Source organism: Hypomesus transpacificus, chromosome 11 (genome assembly GCF_021917145.1).
Source record: "Hypomesus transpacificus isolate Combined female chromosome 11, fHypTra1, whole genome shotgun sequence".
NCBI classification, from domain to species: domain Eukaryota; kingdom Metazoa; phylum Chordata; class Actinopteri; order Osmeriformes; family Osmeridae; genus Hypomesus; species Hypomesus transpacificus.
In genome coordinates, this window is record NC_061070.1 from 1,604,122 (window position 1) to 1,631,166 (window position 27,045).

The 27,045-nt window shown below is 45.8% G+C and overlaps 1 protein-coding gene across 1 annotated transcript in view; it reads left to right on the forward strand.

Moving 5' to 3' along the window:
• Window positions 1–2,766: 2,766 nt before the first annotated feature.
• The window catches only part of foxn2a (forkhead box N2a), a 42,749-nt gene continuing 18,470 nt past the window's right edge, over window positions 2,767–27,045 (forward strand). Inside the window, exon 1 of the mRNA XM_047029112.1 lies at window positions 2,767–2,935. The gene's annotated coding sequence lies outside the window, so the exon portion shown is untranslated. The remainder of the gene's footprint in view (window positions 2,936–27,045) is intronic.

Genomic DNA, 27,045 nt, shown 5'->3' on the forward strand with positions numbered 1-27,045 from the left:
ACAGGACGTAGAGTAATGGACTAGCAGGGCTGCTTGTTAATGGAGTGTTTTATGAGCTGCATGGCTGGTTTGAATAGAGTGGTAAGTGTGTGAGTGTGGTTGTGTGTGTGTTACGTGTGGATGTGATACATGTGTGTGGGTGTGTGTTTCCTTATCGTCCGGCAGCAGGAGAGGGTGAGAGTCTGGACACTTGCGCTTCGTAAAAACGACCTGATTCATTTTCCGCCTGAGTGAGTCTCAGTAGAGCAGCCGGACCGTGCTGATTTATGGTCCATTAAAGCAGCAGGCCTCCTGCACACACACACACATGTATACACACACATATATACACACAAACACACACATGTATACACACACACCCACACACACACATTAACACACACACTCACAATAACACACCGTGGCCTCTCCAGAGATCCTGAGCCTGTCCTGGTCTCCTTGCTCCAGGGACAACAGCCTGGCTGTGGCTCCTCTCACCAGCACGCTGAAAGCTGAGCAGAGACGCTTCAGAGAGGAACACAGCATGGAGACAGAGAGAGAGACAGAGAGAGAGACAGAGAGAGAGACAGAGATGGGGGGAGAGACAGAGAGAGAGACAGAGAGAGAGACAGAGAGAGAGACAGAGATGGCGGGAGAGACAGAGAGAGAGACAGAGAGAGAGACAGAGAGAGAGACAGAGAGAGAGACAGAGATGGGGGGAGAGACAGAGAGAGAGACAGAGAGAGAGACAGAGATGGCGGGAGAGACAGAGAGAGAGACAGAGAGAGAGATGGGGGGAGAGACAGAGGGAGAGACAGGGAGAGACAGAAAGAGAGACAGAGGGAGGGAGAGACAGAGGGAGAGACAGAGAAAGAGACAGAGAGATAGAGGGAGAGACAGAGGGACAGACAGAGAGAGAGGGAGAGACAGGGAGAGACAGAGAGACGGAGGGAGAGACAAAGGTCGCCAGGAGACTACACTGTAAAAAAAAAAATACCGCACTTTTTCTGTAAATTATACATGTTTTTTTCTGTATATCTGAATTACAGGAAATGCAGATAGAAAGACAATGGCAAACTGTAAATGTATAACTTTACATAAGAATTACAGCTGTTGTTACTTAAAAATACACTAAAATTTCATTTTTTTTTTACAAATATTGATACAATTTTCACAAAGAATTTCTGTTAAAACACACAACTTCACTTTATCAAAATTAACTATTTTATCAGTTATTTTGCTGATATTTACTTTCATCCCACGGACAGATAACTTAATAACATAAAATACATTTTTGGTTTAGACATAGGAACCTTGAATTGTGAATTGAGCTTGGGTAGTTGACGTCATGCAATCCCAGCATGCACCAGTCAATATCAAAGCAAGATATAATATTCTCCAATTCATACAGGTAGCCAGCTCTATAGTTGAAATTTCATGTGTCGGGGTATATTTGTAGCATCTGAGTACAGATTACAGCATCTGGATGGTGTGTGTTGTGCACACATTTGATACTGGAAAAGTACAATTATTTTAAGGTGAATTAATTTTAATGAAAAACTTTTTTTTTACCGTAAATTAATGGTTGTAATCTGGCGTCCTAGCTGTTTTTTTTTTTTACAGTGTAGGGAACAAGGAGACTAGGGGACTAGGGGCCAGGAAATTAGGGGACTTGGAGACAAGGGGCCAGGAGACTAAGGGACTAGGAGACTAGGGGCCAGGAGACTAGGGGCCAGGATACTAGGAGACTAGGGGCCAGGAGACTATGGGCCAGGGGACTAGGGGCCAGGAGACTAGGGGACTATGGGACTAGGGTTCAAGAGACTAGGGGGGTATGGGCCTGGAGACTATGAGAACAGGGGCTATGGATTAGGGGCCAGGGATGCATGCACAACACACATACACAGGTGAGTAGTATATTCTTGCATTCAGCTAAAAAAGATAACAGAAGGATCAGTGCTGTTTTGTTGACTGCAAAACTGACTGGAGATCCAGTTAAACCAGTTGAGTCAGGGAAGCAGGAACAGTGTGTGTGTGTGTGCGAGCATTTGTGTGTGTATGTGTGTGTTTAGTGGCTGGGCAGTAGGAGGATATGAAAACTGACTGAGTGGTACCATTTCAAGGAACATGAACTGAGTAGAGGACAGAAGAGAGAGGTCTACAGTCTGGGTCAGTCTGATAGTCAACCAGACTGCCAGTCTGACTGTTTGTCAGTCTTTGTATTGGAGGGTTCGTTTCTTACTGTAGAGAGCTACAATAACAACAGGTCAACACTGAGCTATCACCACAGTGACACAGTCACATGTGGGTGTGAATACTCTTCAGTTAAGATACCAGTCAGTCTAGAGGAATGACATGTGGAGATTTTTACACACACCGCACATCTGAGCTGGGGATTATGTACCAAGTATCAGTCCAATTAAGTGGCTAACTTAACCTTGTCATACAAGATCTTCCTGCTAACTGTTGGGAATGTCCACATTAAGACAACAGGCTCTCTTCACCATGGCGTCAGCCCTCTCCCTCCACAAACACTTTCGTCCAGTCATGTCGGGTTTTCTCATTTGCGTTTTTGTTGAATGTGGGGCAACACCAATGAAAAAATAAGGTTGCCCTGAAAAGCACACCACGATTCGCCATAAATCTGGGCTATGAGGACTCAAGTATAAAAAGCAATGCGAGCCAGAACAGCCGCGTGCGTGCGCGGTCACTGTGCTTCTGCGCTGCGGCAGTTGCCAGGGGAGATGGAAAGGGAGGGGCTATGATTGGCTGAAGTGGTGTGTGTTGCCTTGGCAACGGCAAAGGGGTTTGGTAGCGTTGCTGTGCGGCGTGATCTGCGCGCTGCGTGCACGGAGGAAGCAGCTGCTGAACTGATCTCTGACATTGTGCAGCTAGACGGACCGAACAGTACACACCACAGCAACCGCTCCGCTTTAAAGGCATTGCGTGTATGAATGTAAGTACTTTATAAACGTGTTTTTGTTCGGTAGTTTATCTTAATTGTGTATTGTCAATGCTTTGGTGTATTCTGAATAGGCGTGCGTGTTACTGTAAGTGTCTGTCCGACAGAGATAAAGCAGGCAGCATGGTAAGAGACAGCGTGCAGGCTACAGCCACGCTTCCGTTCTTTGAGGCTCGGTCGATTGAATGTCGGTCGTGTTGTTGCTGAGTGTCTGAATGATACTTTAGATTGTTGAGCCTTGTTATTAATTTTTGCTTTAATGTTGTTCAGCTCCAACGTAACTCGTCCATGTGTCTGGTTAGCTACTGGGCTAGCGCCAGCTACAGCAAACTTCTTTTGTCATCGAGAATTTGGCAACAATGTTACCAGTTCTGTGCTACGAATCTTGTGACACTGTTACAATGTATTACTGGTCATGGTTGTATCCGTGTGTGATGGCCTCACCTTTTCAAACTATTTTAAATGGTCGGAACATCGAATGTTTAGATTGTGCGCTAGGGAATGCGGCTGCTTCATAAAAAATGTTTCATTCCTGAACGCCTGTTTTTTGTTTTTTTTTGCGGGTCAGGCAACTAATGATTCAAATTCTTAGTTGTCGTTATTTTTATTGATAATGTAGCTGTGTTAAAAAAAAACTAACAACCGTCGTAGTAATGACGTGTATCTATCGACGTGTTGTATTTACCAGCATCAGAAACTTTTTAACTTGAATGTCATAAAGGGTGAATAGTTGACTAATTCAACTTGCTTAAATAATAAAGAGTATTAGTTTCCCTTATCGTAGAGACCTTTAAATCGACTCCGCCGTGGATGAAACATTCATCCACACGAGTTGTTGGCGCGGGGGTGATCTGCATCTGAGAAGAAATGTAGGGCAACTTTAGGAGGGTGAAAGCCACGGTTAATCCAGAGGTTACTCGCAGTTCCGTGTTTTTTACACAGACACGGCTCGTATCGTATCAAACTTTAGTCATTTGAACGATAATTTTTTTTCAAATTAAGCGATTTAACGTGTATTTATTTAACTATTGATGGAATCGCCACACTAGGTCGACGGTTTGCATGACAGGGGCACGTGGTAGGGGCTGTAGACGGAACGGAAAGATTGCAGAGCAACGTTTATTTTCATCCGCAAACCTCGCGAGTCACGAGTCTGTTACGCATAAAACAGTTAAACCACATATTGACGTTTTTCGCCGCAATTTAGGGAAGTTAGAATTGACAGTCTGCACTCCGTTTCAAAACAATTATACAGACATCTAAAGCGAAATAATTTAGGGATATTTGCCCTTTATTCAGCTGAATGTGATTGGCCTGATGGCCTAATAACACAGCTGTTTATGTAGCTACCAAAAGTGGGATGGCTTTATTGTTTGTTTTGAATCCACACGTGTTTAAGTTTCAGGATCATAATATTACACGTAAAATAAGTGTGTGTGTATATAGGTTTAGTGTATGTAAGTATACATACTGTATAGGTGACAATGTAAAGAGGGGAGGGTAGATGCAGTGGTTAGTAGAGAGATGAGGTGGATTCAAACTAGATAGTCCCAGATACAGAGTGCTCTTCAAAACAATGTCAGTTGCAGTTCTGTCTCTCTCTTCTCAAATGTTAAATTCATCCCTTTAACTAGTCCTACAGAGAGGGTGTCTATTTACAGGGGACATTGTTTCTGCCACAAAGATGAATGTAAGAGAGAGAATCAGCCTTAGGATGTGAAAATGTGGAGATTGGAGGCTGTGGTAACGAGAGGCCCAGTTTGATTAGAGGCTGTGGGAATGAGAAACCCAGTGTGACTGGAGGCTGTGGGAATGGGAGGCCCAGTTTGATTAGAGGCTGTGGGAATGAGAAACCCAGTGTGATTGGAGGCTGTGGGAATGAGAGGCCCAGTTATGTCTGACAGGTTATTTTGGTGACAAACAGATAAATGGAAAACAAAAAAAGAGATGTGATCAACCTGTCCTAGGCTTTACTACCTGTGTGTGTGTGTGTGTGGGGGGGGCTCTACTGGGTAAACTGTGGTAGATGGTGTGTATGTTGTACCATCTGCTGTGTGTGTGTGTGTGTGTACAGAGGTATGAGATCAGTGGAGGGCGTTATTTAGCTCCTCTAAATAGCAGCAGGACATTTTCCCTGTCCTGACCACACTATTAATACCTCCCAGCTATGTAGCTAGCGACTGGATGAGGGGCTGGAGGGTGACAGACAGGAGGAGGTGTGTGTACGAGGGGCTGGAGGAGGAGGAGGACAAGGACAGAGGCTGGGGTGAGGGGTGGAGGACAGAGGCTGGGCTGAGGGGTGGAAAGTTTGTTGTGTGTCTGACCAGGAGGACTGACAGGTGGGCAGTGTTTCAGCTAACCTTGCTTTCTACCATCATGGATTGTGAGCCAAAATTGAGGGAGTCTGTGAGAAATGTAAGGCTGTAGAGTATTCAGCTGTCTCCAATTTGGGTTGAGGTTCCCCCCCTCTGCTTGTGTACAGGTGTAGTACATGACAGGTGAATATGCCAGGGCTCTCATGTCTCATGCATTCACCCCCTTCTCCTGGATTTTGGCACCCAAGAGTTGACGGGTATGGTAATCTCATGCCAAACATTTGATAAGACTTGGAGCCCTGATATGCTCATACACGCAGCGGCTACTCTGCTCTCAACACACAGACTAGCTTACTAACATGTTAGACTAACTGGATAACTCGATAAACAAGCTTGCTAACATGTTAGCCTAGCTTGCAAACACTTTAGACTAGCTTGTTAACACATTTGCCTAACTGTGCCTAACGCGTTAGCCCACAGATGGCTGGTGTCAATGATTATTGTTTTCACGTGACAGCCTACCAGCTCATTCTCAGCAGGCAGGTAGTTCTAAGTTATCTGTGATAAGCTTGTTCATGTAGATCTGGGGCACTGTTTTAGGGCTAGGTTAACAGCTAACATGTTAGGGTTGCAAGGCCCTGCCTTCATCTTCATCTTCATCTGAGGGGCAGTTCTATGGGCGCATGTGAAGCCCTCTGTGACATGCTTGCGTGTAAAAAGGGCTATACAAATAAATTTGATTTGATTTGATCTAGCTAAGACTGCCATGGACTCTGACCAAGTGGGTGTGTGTCTTAGGGCTGTGTGTGTGTCCTATTTGGGCTGTGTGTCCCATAGGACTGTGTGTGTGTCTTATAGGGCTGTGTGTGGTGTAGGATGAAATGCAGTTGTGAAAGGGGGCATATTGAGGCTTATCTATGCTAGTGTTGTCACAAAAATCTCACCGCAAGTTGCTAGTGGCTCTCTTAAAAGTCGCTAGATTTGTCACTTGATGAGGTTTTTGTCTCTAGGAAAGGTGAAGTCACAATCTAAATCATAAAGGCTAGGGTAGGCAATGTTGTTGAGAAGCGCTTTTTGTCATATTTGACGAAAGTAACTTCACGTCTTGATAGCAACCAATATATCTAAAGGTTTGACGGTAATATGAAATCATTCAGACATCTGTGGGCGTCTCAATATTGTAATAAACATTACCAATCATTAAGGGGTACCCTGACTAGTGATTGGACGGGTTGCCTGTCTGTCTACCTACCTGCGCCCACTCTGCCCCTCCATTCAATGCTCGTTACTGTAGTTTTGTGGGATTGACTTTGAAGGGAGGAGGTGGGATATTTTGGTTTGAATCATGTAAAAAAAACGCTAAAATAGCTAGCTTCGTGCAACTTGCCTACTCTGCCTTTAATTGGCATCACTGGACAAGCAGCTAATGCTGCAGAGGCTCCACTGAAAGCTGTTGACAAGAAAAGTGGAAGAGCCACGCAGTGTTTCCCCTAGATTATTTTTTTGCAGTGGGGGCAGGTTAGGTTAAAATCAACAAATAATCATGATAATTAATCGTGATCTCTATATTGATCAAAATAATCGTGATTATCATTTTGGCCATAATCGTACAGCCCTATTTGGTATTGAAAATGTTATAGAGAACTGTGGAATATCACTGGTATTGGTACCGACTACTGAAATGTTGGTACCTGACAACACTAATCTATGATGCTTGTCAGTGACTGGCAGGGGAGCGATAGGCCTCCCTTCTTCCTCCCCTTCACTTCCCCCCAAAAAAATTGCTGGAAAACCCTGGTCGCACCTGGGGTGAGGAGGAGGTGGGAGAGATGAGGAGTTGCTCTAGGTGCCGCCATATTGGAATTCCAGTGAGTTCAAGAGCTCTTTTACAGTCTGGGTGTGGTGAAGGATGAGGCTTTAGAGGACCTGAAGACAGGCAGGCTTCTGGGAACCTAACCTGACTCTGGAACACCTAGCTGTGGTGTTAGTCATCACCTGGTACAGGCTCAGCCAGCTGGCTTGGGGGTTCAGTTTCTAGCCGGAGCATGTCTTGTATAGAGCGAGGTGAAGGAGAACATGTAGGACCAGCATATTGGGTTGAGAGGTAGAATTAGCTGCAGACTGGTCAGTTGGGGATATTGGGATGTTATTTGTGTTGACTGTCTGGTCCTGTTCCTTGACACTGAATTAATGCTGCACTTTTCATATGCACTATTGTATGTTGCTTTGGATGTTTCACGTCTGCCTTTGAAGATGGAACAGCTATACTTTGTCTTTAATGAGGCAACACAACAAGGAAGGGCATATATGCAGAAATTGTTTACAATATTTTGAGGTTTCAACCAGTGCTGCTCAAGCAGAAAGACAGGGTCAGGGAGAGAAAGAGATAGATTCGTTAGGCTTTTAAGAAAGAGTAGGAGAGGATATAATACATTTACATATTTAATTTAAAAAAAAGTTAGGTGTAACGTTCTGTGTAACGACCCCAGTGCAGTAGTTTGCACTTTAAGTGTGATTAAGGATGGTGACTTGGCCAGCGAGAATGCATATCATTTCCCAGAAGTCATTGCAAGATGTCAGGAGAGGCGGACTCTAAACTTCATAACTTTAAAGGTCACATGACATGAAAACTTCACTTTATGAGGTTATTTAACATTAATATGAGTTCCCCTAGCCTGCCTTTGGTCCCCCAGTGGCTAGAAATTTCAATAGGTGTAAACCAAGCCCTGGGTATTCTTCTCTGCCTTTGAGAAAATGCAAGCTCAAACGCTCGGTTTTGAAAATCCCATATTGTGACGCAACAATAGGGAAGGTTACCTCCCATCTCTCTGCTTTGCCCGCCCAGAGAATCTGGCCTGCCCATAAGAAACTGAGCTACAACCGTGTAAGTGTTTTTATCCTGGAGAGACATCATGGCTTGCATTGTACGAAGCAGTACATTTTCTCCGTTTGGATGTACAAAGGAAAACAAGTCTTTTTACAGTTCCTTCATCCGAGCCTCTGGAGACCCATGTCTTAATTTAATTTTCTCTGGAAATGCGCCGACACAACTTTCCAAAGTTTTGTATGTCTGCGCCAAACATTTCAGCCACGACTGTTTCCTCAACTTGAGCTAATACAAAGTTGGCCTTGCTGAAATACAATTCTGGATCAGTACTAAGTCCAAATCCCAATACTCCCCCTTCCCCTTACCCCATGGCCCTCGAAACTGAGGGGTAAGGGCTACATATCCCTAAGAAATGGGATGCCACTTGGTTACAGGTATGTCATCTAGCACATATCGATATCTCCAAAGCAAGTAGTGTTATGCACTGATATGAAACGAAATTCTCTGCTAATGAAGTTTACTTAAAACTGTACACATGCTAGTCAAAGAAATGCGGGACTGTAACAAATTCAGCACTGTAACATTATTTTTAGAAAAGTTTCAATTAGGAAAATGGTTGCAAATATATATGTTCAGGACTGTATATAACAAAAACAAGACTGTAATAATTTTTTATCAATTAATTAAGCCGAAAATATTACATTTATCGGACTCTGGATGATCTGGCCGCCATTGTTGCCGGTCGCGCAGTATTCACATAGCCCTAGGTTTCAAGTAAGCTCACGATCTTACTTGGTTTTAAGGGGTGTATACCCCTTAGTCTTAGCCCTACCCCTAGCTCAAAAAGAGTACTGGGACACCACTACCTCTCACGGGAACGCGCAAAACTAAGGGGAAGGGGTAAGAGGGAGTATTGGGATTCGGCCTAAAGGCCGATTTATACTTCTGCGTTTTTACGCACACGTACACGGGGAACTAGCCTGGCTCTGCCCTCCTACGTACTTCCGCTCAATTTGGATGTTGCTTCTGTACTAGGTCTGGGATGTTGGTTCTGAAGTCGGTTTCCAGAAACACATTTTTTGTAGGTCCAATCAGCGAACAGAGGGAGTGGCTGAGAACGATAGTGCACGACGTTAATGTCATGCACTTGTTTGAGTAGTTCAGTAATGGCGGCGGAGAAAGATGCGAGCGACTATTCTGCGGTTGTGGCAACGCTGCCGAATATAAGTTAAAGCCGGAGCAAGAACATTCCTTGCTGAGTTTTGTTGGTGGCCATGATGTTGTGGCCCTCCTCCCCACGGGGTTCGGGAAAAGTTTGATTTTCCAGCTACGGCAGCTAGCTCCGTTACAGTAGTGGTGAAGGAGTTGGCTTAGGCGAACGCTTGCGATTGGCTATGCCAAATCAGAGTGGCTCTGGGCGGATCCAATAGTTTTAAACTTCAACAGAGGACCCGCCTTCAAGGAAGTTAACGTTTGTCAATCGAGACATCCCAGACCCTCTGTACAAATGAAATGTACGAGGGTCTGGTTAGGACCAAGCTAACGGGGAACGTCCTCTACGTCAAGAAACGCCCTCCGCGTGTCCTCGCAGAGCCCCTCGCAGAGCTCTGCGTGCACCTCCTGATTTTCCTGACTATCAGTCTGTCATTTTACGGATACCCCTTGGCTGTGATTGGTCCGTATTAAGAACTGCTTGCGTCAGGGGTGGGGGCGCGCTTGCCTTGACCAACAAGAGAACAGAATCCTTTGACCGCCATTGTTGTAAGTTTTTACAATTCATATTTCAGCTAAACAGTACATGTAAATCAGCATCTGAATTAAAATGTAACGAGAAATGGGCAGTGTAGTTGCTGAAAATGTGCTTACTTTATTGATGAAACGGTTCATTTGTAAATTTGCTCCGACTTTTCGATAACCTAGCTAGCATCGCAGTGCAGCGCCATCTACTGTTCTGGCAGTGAATTGCTTTCAGCACGCAGAGCCGTCGGAGTAGTATAAATTCAACTAATCCGTCCGACTCCGTGCGTGCGTCTGTCCGTTAACGGAGACGCAGAAGTATAAATCAGCCTTAACTCTCCTTGTTCCAGCTTCAAGCGAGCGCGATATCCGCCTTTCCCCTCATTCAAATGACTGAGTGTGCACCTCTGCAAACCAGGGTGATCAGATGAGAAACTGCTAATTTGAGGCAGCTACGAGCCATTGCGATACATCCACTGTAAACATTAGCGCATGGTGCCGCCTCTCCTCCTCGTTAGTATTTAAAGCTACAGAAACAGCGCGTCTTGAGGAAAGCTCATTGTGGGACTGCTAATTTTGGCTGTAATTCTGCACCAAGGCTGAATTTCGGGAAAGACTGAGGCTGAATCCCAATACTCCCCCTTACCCCTAGCCCTTACTTTTGCACGTTCACGTGAGAGCTAGTGGTGTCCCAATACTCTTTTTGAGCTAGGGGTAGGGCTAAGACGAAAGGGTATACACCCCTTAAGACCAAGTAAGATCGGGAGCTTACTTGAAACCTAGGGCCATGTGAATACTGCGCGACCGGCAACAATGGCGGCCAGCTTAGGGTTAGGGCCAGAGTCCGATAAATGAAATATAATTAATTAATTGATAAAAACATTATGACAGTCTTGTTTTGTGGTATACATAGTAGGGATGGGCGTGGTTAATCGAATATCCGGATATCCTAAAGTAAGTTAGTATTCGAATGCTTTTTTCGAATACTTATGAGCGTAGTTTAATAAAAAAAAAAAGTTTAATGAAAAACCGTTGCGTCGTGTTGTGAATTCTAATAGTTGTGACGTTAGAAATGATGAAAACCATCAAAAAAGGTAGGCTACGCCTGCTTTCTGCTGCGAGTTTCATTTCATTTGGCGCTACAAGAAGCATAGTGTCCTGGCTAAGCAGTACCTCGCAGCAACCTCAGTTCATGGTCTTTTCTACGCCGGCCTGCTCGTAAATCGACTCCGTACTCGCCTCTTCCTTGAGCATGTTTACATGCTCATTTTCCTCAATAAAAATGCGTATGGCTAATGCAGCTGTGGCTTATTTATTTTCTTACCAGTAGCCATGTAGAGCTAGCATAATCGGCTGTTTATGTTAGCATTGTGTGGTGGCGCACCGTTTCCTATAGGATTCTGGTTCCAATTTAATATCCAAGTTAATATGCAATATTTCTCCATGTGTGTCTTTAGTTTTTATCGAGGATAGCCTACCCAATGTGTTTAATTTAGTCCAATGTAGCCTACTTTTTATTTCACATAATAATAGGCTAATCGCTTTTCCGCCAAATTAAGAGCCTTCGTCTGAAGACGCAGGATTTTTTCAAGTTCATTGTCTTTTCTTCATGTTAATAATCTTTCATTTGTTTTCTTTATTCAACTCTTATTTAATCTAACAGCTTAACAGTCCCAATTATTGCCAGAATGTGGTTCATGTGTTTACTGTATGGTTTGTGTCCCTTCAGGCTAATTACATAACGGAACCACACTAACAAAAATAGATTATCCGGATATTCGAAAATAATTTCGGATACTATTCGAATAGTGAAATCAGTTCAAATCTCCATCCCTAATACACAGTCCTGTACACATATATTTGCAACCCTAATTGAAACGTTTCAAAAAATCGCTAGTTTGCAACGCTAATGGTACAGTGCTGATTTCAACTTCAAGCATTTTATTTGTCAGGTACACAGAACAACACAAGATCAGACTGGGCATTGAAATTTGTAAGACAAGACAACCCAAGCACCTGGCATAACATAACATATAAGTACACAGAACAGAATTTACAGCTTTGCTGAGCTTAAATAAGTGAAACTTCCTAAATATACAGATAGCAATAAATAATCGACTATACTAACCCGGATACTAAAACTTCCTAAATTACAGATAACAATAAATAGTACACTATACTAACCCTAAATGCACATAAAACCTGTTCCAACCCTATAACCTATTCTAACCTAAGTGGAGTACAGTACAATAGTGCAAATTGCAGATCAGTGACTAAGTCAATGACCATACAGGAGCCTGGTGGCGAGGTACAGTGAGGTACAGTAGTGCAATGTTACTGATAGTGCAACCAGTAGCTGAAAGTGACAGAGTATAAGTGACTAGTGTGCAGTAAATCAATGTCCATATCAGTGTCTATTCAGAAGCCTGATGGCCCTTGGGTAGAAACTGTTGTCCAGTTGATAAACAGCCACTGAGTCTGTCTGTCCTGCTGATCTCTGGTCCTCTCCTCTTCCCCTCCTCTCTTCATCCCTTTTCTCCTCTCCTCATCCCAAACTCTCTTCATCCCCTCCTCTCCTCATCCCCTCCTCTCCTCATCCCCTCCTCTCCTCATCCCCTCCTCATCCCTCCTCACCTCATCCTCTCCTATCCTCATCCACAATTCTCTTCATCCCCTCCTATTCATCCCAACTCCCCCTCATCCCCAACTCTCCTCATCTACCCTTTCCTCTCCTCATCCCCAACAATCTTCTCCACATCCCATCCTCTCCTCATTACTTCCTCTCCTCATCCACTCCTCTTCCTCTCTTCCCAAACTCTCCTCATTACTTCCTCTCCTCATCCCCTCCTCTTTCTTTCATCCCAAACTCTCCTCATTACTTCCTCTCCTCATCCACTCCTCTTCCTTTCATCCCAAACTCTCCTCATTACTTCCTCTACTCATCCCCTCCTCTTCCTTTCATCCCAAACTCTCCTTATTACTTCCCCTCCTCCCCTCACCCCCAACTGTCCTTTCCTCTAGTAGACTGATAAGATCTGGTCTTTGTATGGAGGTGACTGCGTTTAATGACGGCAGCTGCACACATATTTCATCTCCCCTCCCTCTTTTCTCATCTTTCTCCTCTTCTTCCAGCTGTTCTCTTGCGAGAGGGGGGAGAGGGGGGGAGGGGGGGGGAGACGGACAAGGGGAGAGTGACAGAGGGGATGGAGGGGGAGAGGGAGAGAAAGGTGGAGAGGGACCAGTAGAAGGGATACCCCCTGAAGCTGCCCCGCCTTGGTTGTCTTGGTTACGTGACATCGGAGTGCAGTAATCAAATATAGACGGTTGATGTGAATTTGGATTGCAAATGTAGCTCTCTCTCCCCTTGTAGTAGCATGTTGGCTCCCCCATAATGCCCCCTAGGCCCCCAGTAACAAGTGCTGCTGTCCCACCAGGGAGAGCAGAGCAGGGGAGTGTGCTGGCTGCTGGATTGACTGGCTGGCTCCCTTCACCATGTGTAGTCCATGCTGTTTGTCTGGAACAGTCTTCAACACAGTTGCACTGAATCCACATCTCACAAACATGTCACAGTTAGTAGAGAGTCTCTACCAAGAGTCCGTCAAGGCCCTGCACCACCCCCCCCCCCCCCCCCAGCCTAGTGAGACTGATGCTAATGTGGGTAGAGGCTGGGCCTGGGCCTGCCTTGACTATGTGCTGGGTGTGTGTGTGTATGCTGGGTGTCACCAACACAATGGGCCTTTGTGCAGCTCCTCCTGGCTGAATAAACAGCCTGTTTAATGGACATGGCAGTGGGACAGCCAGGAGGACCTGTGTGTGTCCCATAGGGCTGTGTGTGTCTCCTATAGGGCTATGTGTGTGTGACTCCTATAGGGCTGTGTGTGCGTGCACGCGTACCTATCCTTGATAGGGCTGTGTGAATGTTATGGAAGGGGATCTCATAAGTGTACCTGTCTCAAAGTTTCACCCCATAGCAACCCTGATCAGGATAGAGCTAGCTCAGGCCCTGCTGCTGTGAGGATAGAGCTAGCTCAGGCCCTGCTGCTGTGAGGATAGAGCTAGCTCAGGCCCTGTGCTGTGAGGATAGAGCTAGCTCAGGCCCTGCTGCTGTGAGGATAGAGCTAGCTCAGGCCCTGCTGCTGTGAGGATAGAGCTAGCTCAGGCCCTGCTGCTGTGAGGATAGAGCTAGCTCAGGCCCTGTTGCTGTGAGGATAGAGCTAGCTCAGGCCCTGCTGCTGTGAGGATAGAGCTAGCTCAGGCCCTGTTGCTGTGAGGATAGAGCTAGCTCAGGCCCTGCTGCTGTGAGGATAGAGCTAGCTCAGGCCCTGTGCTGTGAGGATAGAGCTAGCTCAGGCCCTGTGCTGTGAGGATAGAGCTAGCTCAGGCCCTGCTGCTGTGAGGATAGAGCTAGCTCAGGCCCTGTGCTGTGAGGATAGAGCTAGCTCAGGCCCTGTTGCTGTGAGGATAGAGCTAGCTCAGGCCCTGCTGCTGTGAGGATAGAGCTAGCTCAGGCCCTGTGCTGTGAGGATAGAGCTAGCTCAGGCCCTGCTGCTGTGAGGATAGAGCTAGCTCAGGCCCTGCTGCTGTGAGGATAGAGCTAGCTCAGGCCCTGCTGCTGTGAGGATAGAGCTAGCTCAGGCCCTGTGCTGTGAGGATAGAGCTAGCTCAGGCCCTGCTGCTGTGAGGATAGAGCTAGCTCAGGCCCTGTGCTGTGAGGATAGAGCTAGCTCAGGCCCTGCTGCTGTGAGGATAGAGCTAGCTCAGGCCCTGCTGCTGTGAGGATAGAGCTAGCTCAGGCCCTGTTGCTGTGAGGATAGAGCTAGCTCAGGCCCTGTGCTGTGAGGATAGAGCTAGCTCAGGCCCTGCTGCTGTGAGGATAGAGCTAGCTCAGGCCATGTTGCTGTGAGGATAGAGCTAGCTCAGGCCATGTTGCTGTGAGGATAGAGCTAGCTCAGGCCCTGTGCTGTGAGGATAGAGCTAGCTCAGGCCCTGCTGCTGTGAGGATAGAGCTAGCTCAGGCCCTGCTGCTGTGAGGATAGAGCTAGCTCAGGCCCTGCTGCTGTGAGGATAGAGCTAGCTCAGGCCCTGCTGCTGTGAGGATAGAGCTAGCTCAGGCCCTGCTGCTGTGAGGATAGAGCTAGCTCAGGCCATGTTGCTGTGAGGATAGAGCTAGCTCAGGCCCTGTTGCTGTGAGGATAGAGCTAGCTCAGGCCCTGCTGCTGTGAGGATAGAGCTAGCTCAGGCCCTGCTGCTGTGAGGATAGAGCTAGCTCAGGCCATGTTGCTGTGAGGATAGAGCTAGCTCAGGCCCTGCTGCTGTGAGGATAGAGCTAGCTCAGGCCCTGTGCTGTGAGGATAGAGCTAGCTCAGGCCCTGTGCTGTGAGGATAGAGCTAGCTCAGGCCCTGCTGCTGTGAGGATAGAGCTAGCTCAGGCCCTGCTGCTGTGAGGATAGAGCTAGCTCAGGCCATGTTGCTGTGAGGATAGAGCTAGCTCAGGCCCTGTTGCTGTGAGGATAGAGCTAGCTCAGGCCCTGCTGCTGTGAGGATAGAGCTAGCTCAGGCCCTGCTGCTGTGAGGATAGAGCTAGCTCAGGCCATGTTGCTGTGAGGATAGAGCTAGCTCAGGCCCTGTTGCTGTGAGGATAGAGCTAGCTCAGGCCCTGCTGCTGTGAGGATAGAGCTAGCTCATGCCCGGCTGCTGTTACTTTAGTGTACCTGCACACCTTGAGACAGGGTCGGCTCCAAGGGCAATGCCCCCCCAAATGGAATGCTGTGCCTCCTAAAAAAATAATTTTGTTAAATTGCGGGGTATGAGGTCTTTGGATAATTTTTCACGTGACCTGCATAGGCTCAGTACTGCTAGAGGAAACAGGAATGATTCATAAATGCATACTTGTCTTGCAGACTTGCATAGGCTCAGAAGAGGAAACAAAGTAATTGTTTACTCCATTCACTTTTGCGTGACTAGGTTTAGTAAGACGTGAATGATATTCGTTCACAAGTGATAATTATTGGTTTTGTTATTTTAACTTTTTATTTTTTTTCGGCCACGAGAAAATGAACAAGTCGCACTCTGACTACTCGTTACTCCCGAGCAGTTGGGGCTAGCTACTCAAAAAAGTAATATATTAGTTCTTACTTATTACTGTTCAGTAAAAGTAGTGTGATTAAGTTACATTATTACTTTCTGTACAAAGTAATATTATTACTTATAATATTCCTTATTATATTACTTTTACTCAGTGTGCAAATTACGGGGGGGTTTGACCCCCCCTAATTAAGACCTGGACCCCCCCAAAAGAGATAAACACAACAGGTCGGGTTGGGTCGATACATTTATATATTGTGCTTACCTGTAATCGTAAATATTACTTTACGCCCTGGAAAATATGTTGACCCCTCCCATTGTCATTGTATAATTCGCACTCTGCTTTTACTATTACTTTTAGTAGCGAGTTGTGGAAACGGGTCGCCATCTCTCTTATGGTTAACCTTTAGAGGAGTGAGTTCTAAATATTACCGACGCTGCCAGCAGAGTGAGTTATTTTTTCGAAACGAAAGCTAGCTAGCTTTAGTTAGCTTCCGTTACCTAGCAACCTAGCATAATACTCGTAGCAATGCTACTACCTGCTAGTGTTACTTGTTAGCCTCCCAATTGTAAATTTTGAAGCCATACTATAGCGTTTGTCATATCGTTTTTGTCTATCGGAAAATAGTCGGTTGGAATGTTCAGAATCACATATGTGTGACGGTACTCTGTGGGGCCCGCTTTCGAACAATCACATATACGTGACGCTACTAATTAACGGGTTAAAAGTAGATTTTTTGCTAGCTTCCAGCTTCGTTTCTCTGTGGACACTTTCCAGAAGTTTGAAATGATGTTTTTGGCAGTAGATATTATTTTGTTGGGGCACAGTTTGCATTTAACTTGAATGTTTCCAATATCTTCAATGAAAGCGAAATAGTGTGAATATTTCCATGTCGAAAACGTTCTGAGGCCATGGTTGCTGTTGTGTTTGCCTGCAGCGTGAATCAAAGGCAAACTGTCAGGCTACTGTGCCCAGGGAGTGTCATTTTGGCAACTATCTGTATTTATAAGGCTATTTAAGTCATTTGTTGAATAAATGCATTAACTTGGACAAGTAACTCGAGTTACTTAAATAAGTAACTGTAATAATATTACTCAATGTCAAAAAGTAACGTGTTATATTACTTTGTTAGCCTACTCTCTTAAGTTATAATATTATGTAACAAAGGGCTCTCAATTGTCACGCATTGAGAGTGACAGTCACTCATTTTGGTCTTTAGTCACGCCCTCCCGCCACACATTGTATTTCTCACGCCCAAAAAAATATTTATAATGTATTTAATATGCCGCAGCACCCAACCAAAATTCCTCTGGCTGCTCCACTCTCACTATGGAACCGGGCCCGGCAGTCAAGCGCGTCTCCCCTGGAGTTCTTAGTCGAGCCTGCCACTTATCAGCCAATCAAAAAAAAGAAAGGGTCTATACAATAGCCAATCGGAAAATAGCACCATTGTATCTGGGTAAGATTTAAATCAACAACCAATGGAAAAAAGCATATCCTGTCATTTTTAGGGATTCTGCTACATCTTCCGAAAGTTTTGTTCACCTACAAAGCAAACCGCCGGAATTCGAGCATCACTTTGATCACAGTTATGATCTCCTGTTTTAATGTTACAACAAATTCACAACTTGTTTGACACAAAAAATGACAACTTGACTGCTGTTAAAAAATGTTTCCCAGATAATTAGCATCAGTTTTTCACGAGTCTCTTAACCAACAGTTTTACAGCCTGTTCACTGACAACACCTGCTCAGAACAAGTAGTTCATAGATGTAGCCGGTGTGTATCGGTGAAACTCACTCCTCAGGTAACTAACAGGCCACCCGCATCAACGGATATCTAGCTTTTCGTTGGCGTAGTTGGTAGTGGCAGCGCTTGGGATGTCAGAGGTGGCAGAATCAAACTCAGTGCACGACGTAAATAGGCCCGATGCCTATGACTTTTATAATAATGTCAAATTTTATCATTATATCCTGGCCATGGACGCATTAATCATTGCTGCCTTTCAAAGATGTCAGGTAAAAAAACTATTAATTAATTAATGTTGACCCCCTGACGGGGAGGGGGGGAGAATGTCACTCTTGCCTGTCTTCAAAACTTGAGAGCCCTGGTAACACGTTATATTACATAACGCGTTACCACCAAAACTGCTCCTAGTGATTCGTTCAAAATGAACTAATTGTTCACGAACGACTCATCACTACAACTGTAGTGACTCTCGTTTTTCGTCATGAAAACAAGCGGGGTGGCGCGTGTGCAGGTGGTAAAAAAGTTGTCGCAATTTGGTCGCAGTCTAGGGCAGAGTGCTAGCTAATTACTCACATCAACCCTTTAAGACGAGCAGGGGTAGCATGCCAGCCTGGCTGAGGGAAGCCAGGGTTGGCAACCTGTTAAAAAATTGTGACACAATAATAGTTTTGTCTTGATTATCTGGTTTTCAGAATCGTTGGAAGCCGCAATTGTATTATAAAATACAAATTACAAGTGTTAATCTCCCAGTTTGTGTGTGTGTGGTGTGATATGGGGCTTGACAGATATACCACCTTTCTAGCAGGGCAGTTCTTTCAGGGTGTTCCTGAGTGTCTTATCAGACACACCAGGCAATGCATCATCCTGGTCACATGGGCTCATGTAGTCTGGAACTTGTTATTGGCAAGTTGACTGGCTGGCTGTGGTGAGTTTGCACAGTCAATTTAAACCACCTGACCTCAGTGAATAACTATTGGGTAACTATCAGGGCTGGTTAACGGATGGTGGTGGTGGTGGTGGTGGTGGGGAGAGGACTTTGAAACCTCGACTGACCGGCCAATGAGGCCCGGCGTCTAATCAGGGGGATCAGCTCTGGTGTGGTTGTGGTGTTTTTATTGACACGGGCGCGTACCATTACTGCTGTGGTACCACCAGCAGAGCCAGCCCTCTCTCTATATCTCACTGTACACATCAGCCTTGTGTGTGTGTGTGTGTGTGTCTGTGTGTACACTGCTCGTATCTGCCTCTGAAACGAATGAACTTCCTCCTCAGACAGCGGTGTTTCCTGTTGGTGCAGTTGTGTGAGAATTCTGAGCGCTGTTGTTATGAAACACCTCCAGAGCAGAAACGGCAGTGAGGAGAGCACAGGCCTGACTGGGGTCTGACTGGGGTGTTGAGCTGCTGGCCGGTGCCCCTGACCCACATTACCACAGCCATGTTTGTGTGTGTGAATATATGAGTAATGGTAAACAGTATAAACACTCAAACACACATTTTACAGACACATTCTATTAATTTAGCAGAGGCTTTTATAAAAAGTGACATACACACGCTGCGTATTGAAGTATAGCAGAATATCAAGGATCAGAAGTGCAGAGTTGAGTTTTAACAGTATTTCAGTTCAGTCAAGGAATGATCTGTATTTACCAGACACAGTGAAGTATAATCTACTAAAAGTTCTCCCCTCATTGTGTGAAAAGTTGCATGGTAATACTGTACTGTCGTTATCTACACACCCACCTTCCCCACCCTAACACATCAACCAGCAACCAGTTGGACCAGTAGAGCCACAACCCTGAGAGAGAAGTCTCTCCCCCCCCGCCTCTGTGAGGTTGTTGTTCAGGACTTTAGGCTGAAGCAGAATGGAGGCAGACTGCTGTCTCAGCACTTCCACTGTATTGATCTACATTAGGACACACACACACACACTCTCTTTCACTCTCACACACCCACACTCTCTTTTACTCAATCACACGCACTCAATTTCACTCGCTCACACACTCACTCTTTCACACACCCTCTTCCTCACTTCTATTTTGAGATTGTAGCTACCATCCACATGCTAGCTAGCTATCCCCAGTGAATACCAGTCAACATGCTAGCTAGCTATCCCCAGTGAACACCAGTCAACATGCTAGCTAGCTGGCTATCCCCAGTGAACGCACATCACCATGCTAGCTAGCTATCCCCAGTGAACACTAGTCAACATGCTAGCTAGCTATCCCCAGTGAACAACAGTCAACATGCTAGCTAGCTGGCTAGCCCCAGTGAACGCCCATCACCATGCTAACTAGCCAACCACAGTGAACGTCAGTCAACATGCTAGCTAGCCCCAGTCAACCCCAGCAGACTCGTCAGGCCCATTAACTCTGTGTCTCCTCAGCTGTAATCCACCAAAGGGCCATTACCGCGAGCCTCCACCTGCAGGCGGCTTTGAGGCTTCTAGATAAAGAGAACAATAATGACAATAATCATAACTGAGATGATAATTGACTGTCTAATCGCGTTGAAAAGCACTTCCTGTACACAAATGAGTGCTTGGGAGGTTGCGTTTCACCTACTATCCTCTCCCTGTTCACATTTATATAGAGCCGACTGGCTGGTGGCGGGGTGAGTAGGAGAGGGTCAGAGCTGAGGAGGAGGAAGGAGGCAGGGCTGAGGAGGAGGATGGAGGCAGGGCTGAGGAGGAGGATGGAGGCAGGGCTGAGGAGGAGGAGGGAGGCAGGGCTGAGGAGGAAGGCAGGGCTGAGGAGGAGGAGGGAGGCAGGGCTGAGGAGGAGGAGGCGGCAGGTCTGAGGAGGACAGAGGCAGGGGTGAAAAGGAGGGAGACAGGGGTGAGGAGAAGGAGGGAGGCAGGGCTGAGGAGGAGGAGGGAGGCAGGGCTGAGGAGGAGGATGGAGGCAGGGCTGAGGAGGAGGAGGGAGGCAGGGCTGAGGAGGAGGATGGAGGCAGGGCTGAGGAGGAGGAGGAGGGAGGCAGGGCTGAGGAGGAGGATGGAGGCAGGGCTGAGGAGGAGGAGGGAGGCAGGGCTGAGGAGGAGGAGGCAGGGCTGAGGAGGAGAGAGGCAGGGGTGAAAAGGAGGGAGACAGGGGTGAGGAGGGGTGGGGAGGGTTTGGGCGAGGAGAGGATTGAACATAACGAGAGCAATACACCTGCCCAGCATTTAGTAGAGAGAAGAAAGGGAGGAGGGAAACGGAGAGAGAGGAGAGAAGAAAAGAGAGGGAGGAGAGAAAGGTAGGCTGTAGGGATTCCTGTTGCTTCACACCTGGTAAACACACACCTGGCCACAGGCTCTTTGCCATACCTGTGACCCACATGCTCACCTGAGGACAGGGGAAGAGCAGAGAGGATGAGGGTGGAGAAGCGGAGAGGAGGAAGACAGGGGAGGAGGAGGAGGAGGAAGGGGGTAGGAGTGAAGAGGAGAGAGGAGGAAGACCAGAAAAGCAATAGGCCCTGAGATATTATGGTCTGGTTCTGAAATACTGTGTTTCTGTCTCAGTGTCTGGCCGCCTACAGAGAGGAATCTTTGTGTGTGTGTGAGAGATAGACAGAGAGGGAGTATGAGAGTGCATGTGTGAGTGTGTGTTTTGAGACAGAGAGAGACAGACTAGGTACTCAAACCCCAAAAACAGTACAATACCAGAAATTCTGAAGTTATTGTAGAACCGTAGGCTGACATTGTCATACTCATAATTCTAGTCAGAATATGAGTCTTGATAACTCTCCATTGGGCTGTGAGTATGGGACGTGTTTCAACCAAACTCGTAAAACAAATGCCTCTTCGCTCAATTGGATAGACCTACAACCAATCAGAGCAACGTAATATGTTGTTTGTTGAAAACGAATTCAACCCAAGCGCTCTTTGGTGACGTGGTTAATTACATTACTGTTGATCATCTGTCCATCATCGCATAAAGCCCACCCTGACAATTTCATTGGTCCGAACAGCCCCTTTTCAGACATCATTTTTCCCCAACCGAGCTTCCCCAGACCAAATTCCCGACCATTTTTTTGGGCGGGCGGGGTTAAGTTGGGCTGGCAGCCAGGCTAGTAGAACCGTGTACCTTTACCCGCTACCCATGCAGAGTCAGCGAGAGTTGCCAAAAAAATCTCACCATAAATCGCTATTAGCTCTCTGAAAAGTTGCTAGATTAAAAAAAAAATTGTCGCTCGGTAATGCGAAAACTCACAATATCTATTGACAGTCGTTAATTTGGCAACACTGGTCAAGCAGTTAATTACAGTGGCCCACGGGTGCACAGCACAGCAACATTAGCGAAGCAAACAAAAGTTGAAAACACAACATTAACACACAACACAACGACTTTAACAAAACGAAACATTTATAAAAACGCTTGCATTTAAACTACTTACAACACCACAACATTGTGACAACACAACAGCATTGGTTCACACCACAACATCGGCCGAGAACACAACAGCATTAGCCGAGAACACAGTAGCATTAGCAGTAGCCAACTGCACAACATTTTGTAGGCATTTCTAAGGTCGAGTAGGTAGGTAAGATGGCGGCGCAAAGCTTCAGTGATGTCATGTGAATCAAATGAATAGCAAACCTCCAAGACAGGTTCAGTAGAGTACAGATGCCCCTAGTGGTCTGGATCACTTCTGTTGTGAGCAACTTGAAATGCAGGGTTTCTGCAAATGTGTTTTGGGCTAATGCTGCTGTGTTCTCGGCTGATGCTGTTGTGGTGTGAACCAATGCTGTTGTGTTGTCACAATGTTGTGGTGTTGTAAGTAGTTGATTCGCTAATGTTGTGTTTTGCACTCGTGGGCCACCGTAGCTAATGCTACAAGGGCTTCACTAAAAGTTGTCAACAAGAAAAGTGGAAGAGCCACGTATGGAAATACTTAATGTGTGAAGCAGATGACGATGAGAACATTGGGCGTCATTCTCGAACGCAGATAGAAGAATTTAAGAAGGAATTTCTTCTGATTTGGATTTAGGAAAACATTTGGCATTCCTGAACGTTTTCTCTTCTGGGATTTGTTCTTAACTTCAGAAGACTTTCCAAACTCGAGATACCAGTCGTAAATCGCCCAGAGTTGTCTCAAATGCGATTCCTTTAAAAACATAAGAAGGCCAATCGCATTTAAGTAAACTCCACTAGCTACTGTCACGTACCACTAGGTGCCAGTAGAGGCGCTGTCACGTACCACTAGCTAATGTCATGTACCAGCGAAGGCACTGGCATGTGTCCAGTGTTGCCAACTTATCGACTTTGTCGCTAGATCTGGCGACTATCCAAACCCTCCTGGCGACTTTCATTGTCAAAAGCGACTAGCGACAAATCTAGCGACTTTTACCGGTGTAGTTGGAGACTTGCTGGTGTTTTGGAGACTTGACGTGAAAGCACGGATAGTTTGCAGTACCGCCTCAACGATCAGCGGGTGCTGCCGTGAGCTCCTTCGCTGTCCCAAAGCATTCACAGGTGGTCAGTCTCACAATAGCCTCGCCCAGCAGTCAGAGCAGACACCAGCAGACCCGCACACTCCGCATCCAGACTGCAGATGAATCACGCATGCCCTAAGCCACCGGTTTTCCCGCCCTGGCTTACAAAGCAAAATAAATACTGTACATAAGTATAAGGCCTTGTTTACACGGAAAAAAACGCATGTATTGTCATGCGGTTTGGCCTTTCATTTACACAAAAACTGAGGTTTCATCACGGAAAGCGATCATTTCTAAAAACACGAAAACTGTGTTTGCGTGTGCACTAGCTTAAACAGAGTTTTAGCTTCTCAAACCTCACAGTATGGGACTAAAAAAGCATCACGTCATGTGAGCATCCTGTTTATAGGAACACGTGCGTTCGACTTCATGCAGCGCCGGCATCGCCTGCAGCCCGGCTGACTTGAAGGAGCCATTGGCTTTCTCAGCTTCAACGCAGCCGGTTGTCGGCACTGCCGGTGCTGCATGAAGTTGAACACAACTAGCTTAATAGGGTCATTTATTTGTGAATTTCGTTACATTTCTGAATCACGAAATACATGTGTGCATCGCAATTGTGAATCATTCAAACAAATGAACCTCGCGCCTGAAAGGTAAAGGAAGTCGGTCGTGTTATTCGAAGTTGTTGATTTGGAAAATTCTGATTGGTTTTCATGGCTTTATCCTTCACATTACACTGCCGCCTACAGGTTTGGCATAGTTATGATGGCACTCGGGAGCGTATATGCGGGTTCATGTAAACATAATTTTTTGGGAAAACGTACTTGTGTGTACAACGTTATTTTTGAAAACGGAGGGGCAGAAATATTTGTTTCTGTAAATACCCGGCTATGTGTAAACTTGGCCCTAAATGTCAGGGCTCCAGACTAACTTTTTTCCCTTGGTTGCACTGGTGCGCCTAACTTTTTATTTAGGTGCACCAGCACAAAATTTAGGTGCACCCAAATCTTTCCTTGCGTCGCCACAATTTCAAGGTCACCTTTTTATCACGCTCTATATACATTCATATATATATTATGTAAATGATCTTAAACAAGAATAAGGTGTAGGTAAATATTGGTTTTATTTGAAGCACAATAAAAATTAAAATATTTTAAGTGCTTCACTGAGCTGCCAAACTAAAACATTGCAAGCAAAATAAAACATTTCAAAATAGAAAGTGCTACTGACCTAACATTTCATGGCTCAAAGTCTTATAGCGGGTCCCCCCCTTGCTGTAGCATAGCCTTCAGATGTACAACACCTGTAATTTGGCTTTCTTGCCCTTTGGCCTTGGCTAAACCAGCTTGCCACACTCTTCCCTACTATCAAAATCCTAGCTGGATGGGTTAGCTCCATGACCCAGCTCCGTAACTCAGGGGTGGACAATTAATTTTGACAGGGTGCCACATGAGAAACTTGAAATGTGTTGGAGGGATCAACAATCAACAATATCAACAATAACTTGAATTTTATTCTGCTCACTATTCATTTTCCCCCATTGTAAAAAGCAGTAAAGTATATATTTTGATTAGCTGCTACTGGTTATCAGAAGAATAAGGATATTCTGTAAATAGTTATATAAATATTTAACATGTTGGTCAACTAGGAAAAGACTTGAAGTAACAGTAAAAACTAAAATTATCATTACATCAGTGTTTCATTTTATTTGTAAATAGTTTATCTTCACCAACACTGAAAAGTTGTTTTGCAGTATGTTAAAGACATGCAATTGATCAACTTTATACAAAAATCTATACTTTTTTTTCAGTTCATTTTGTTCTGTGAGAGGAATCCAGTGGGCTTGAACAAGTGCATCGAAATCTGGCTGAATGTATGAGGTGGATATGCGAAGGACAGCAGACAGGTGATGATCCGGGTCTGCAATTTAACTAACAAACCATCAGCCCGCCCCCACTGAATCAGTCAAGTTCTTATTATGTCCGCGTTAGTTATTTTCTTTAGTCCCTTAGTGCCGATTCAAATTATAATCCTTCAACACAGCGACCTTAGCGAACCAAGGACACAACTTTGACTTTGACCTCAGTAAACATACACTTAGAAGTCCATGTCTTGTTAAAAACTCTACATTCTGTATCAACCTTTCGTTTTTCATTTTCGAGGGCTAACCAACAGCTAACTCTCCTGTCGGTGAGGTTGCGCAAGCGCACATATGTAAATCACCTGATCACTTGTCTTTCAGAACTACATATTTACTAGCTCTCAACACATTTATTTATTTTTAATTTTTGATTTACCTCACGCGGGCCGGATTGGGACAGCCTGTGGGCCGGTTGTGGCCCGTGGGCCGTACAATGTTCAGGTCTGCCATAACTGATTCTGTGGTTCTCAGGTCGTAATTTCAATCACACAGCACGGAGCAGTGTAGGCCTACAGGAATATCTGGACCACAGCCAATCAAACGCAAAGACCCGCCCCATCTCTGTCTCTGATTAGTTTAGACCACGATATGATCCAACCATGAGTGTGAGTTCCGTCAAATAAGAAACGCTTCGTTCCTGGAAAGGCAGCGGATGCGAGGAGGTTAGGTGCACCGGTGTGACCTAGGAAAAGTTTTAGTCGCACCCATTCAAATTTTGGTCGCATATGCGACCAAATTGGTCACACTCTAGAGCCCTGAATGTAAACGTTTCTTCACTGTCACACTGAAATAAATCACCCCTTGCTAGCTAGCTATGTTGTCGAAGTCAAAACTATAGCCTACTCGCAAAAATAGGGTTAGGCTAACCCTAACCCGACGGGGTCCACGGAGCTTTTCAGATACGATGACGTTCAGTTGCTATGGCATTGGGGGTAGTTGGCTGAACAGCTAGCTGGTGGGACAATACCAAATAGTATTGCCAGAGGAGTATGTAAACAGGGCACCATGGTGGGAGGGAGGGGCAGGAGTGGCGCAACTACGACAATGGATTGTCATGTACCCGTGTTAGTGTGGACGGCAAACATTTGGAAAACGATATGATAACGCTATTGTGGACAGAGATCGTTTGTTTTTTATTGATTGTATATTTTGAGTTTTATTCACATCCATTCTGCAGGTACAATGCATTGTGACAATCAAATTTGATTAGGTTAAAATCAACAAATAATCGTGATAATTAATCGTGATCTCAATATTGATCAAAATAATCGTGATTATCATTTTGGCCATAATCGTGCAGCCCTGACATTTTAGTATTTTCACAACACTGTGTGTGTGTGTGTGTGTGTGTGTGTGTGTGTGAGAGAGAGGGGGCGAGAGTGTGTGTGTGTGTGACTGCTAGTCTGGCTGTATCTGCAGCAGGCATCTCCCCCCAGCCTGACATGTTTGATTGCTCTACTTTGCTGCGAGTTATGATTCATCCTCCATGAACATGAATTATTTATTAATTTACGGTTTCCATGGCTCTTACCTTCTCATCTCTGTCTCTCTTTCTCTCTATTTGTCTCTCCGCCTTTTTGGAGGGCTTTAGCAGTGTGCATCTTTGCCTTTTTTAACTTCATTCCCTGGTCTTTCTCCCTCCCCCCCCTCTGACTCTCATCCAGAGATTGACCCAGTTCCTCTGGAACAACAGCAGCAGGGATGATGTGTCCCTCCCTCTCCTCCTCCCTACGCTCTCTCAAACTGTCCAACCATGGCCACCCCAACCCAGGATTCCCCTCCATCCTTCCCCCTTCCATCCTCCCCTTCTCCCCTCTATCCCCCTCGCCCCTCCATCCCCCCCCCTCCCCCCTCCAATCCTCCCCCTCCCCCCTCCATCCTCCCTCTCGCCCCTCCATCCTCTCCCCTCTATCCCCCTCGCCCCTCCCCCTCGCTCCATCCTCCCCCTCGCCCCTTCCATCCTCGCCCCTTCCATCCTCGCCCCTTCCATCCTCGCCCCTTCCATCCTCCCCCTCACCCCTCCATCCTCCCCCTCGCTCCTCGCTCCTCCATCCTCC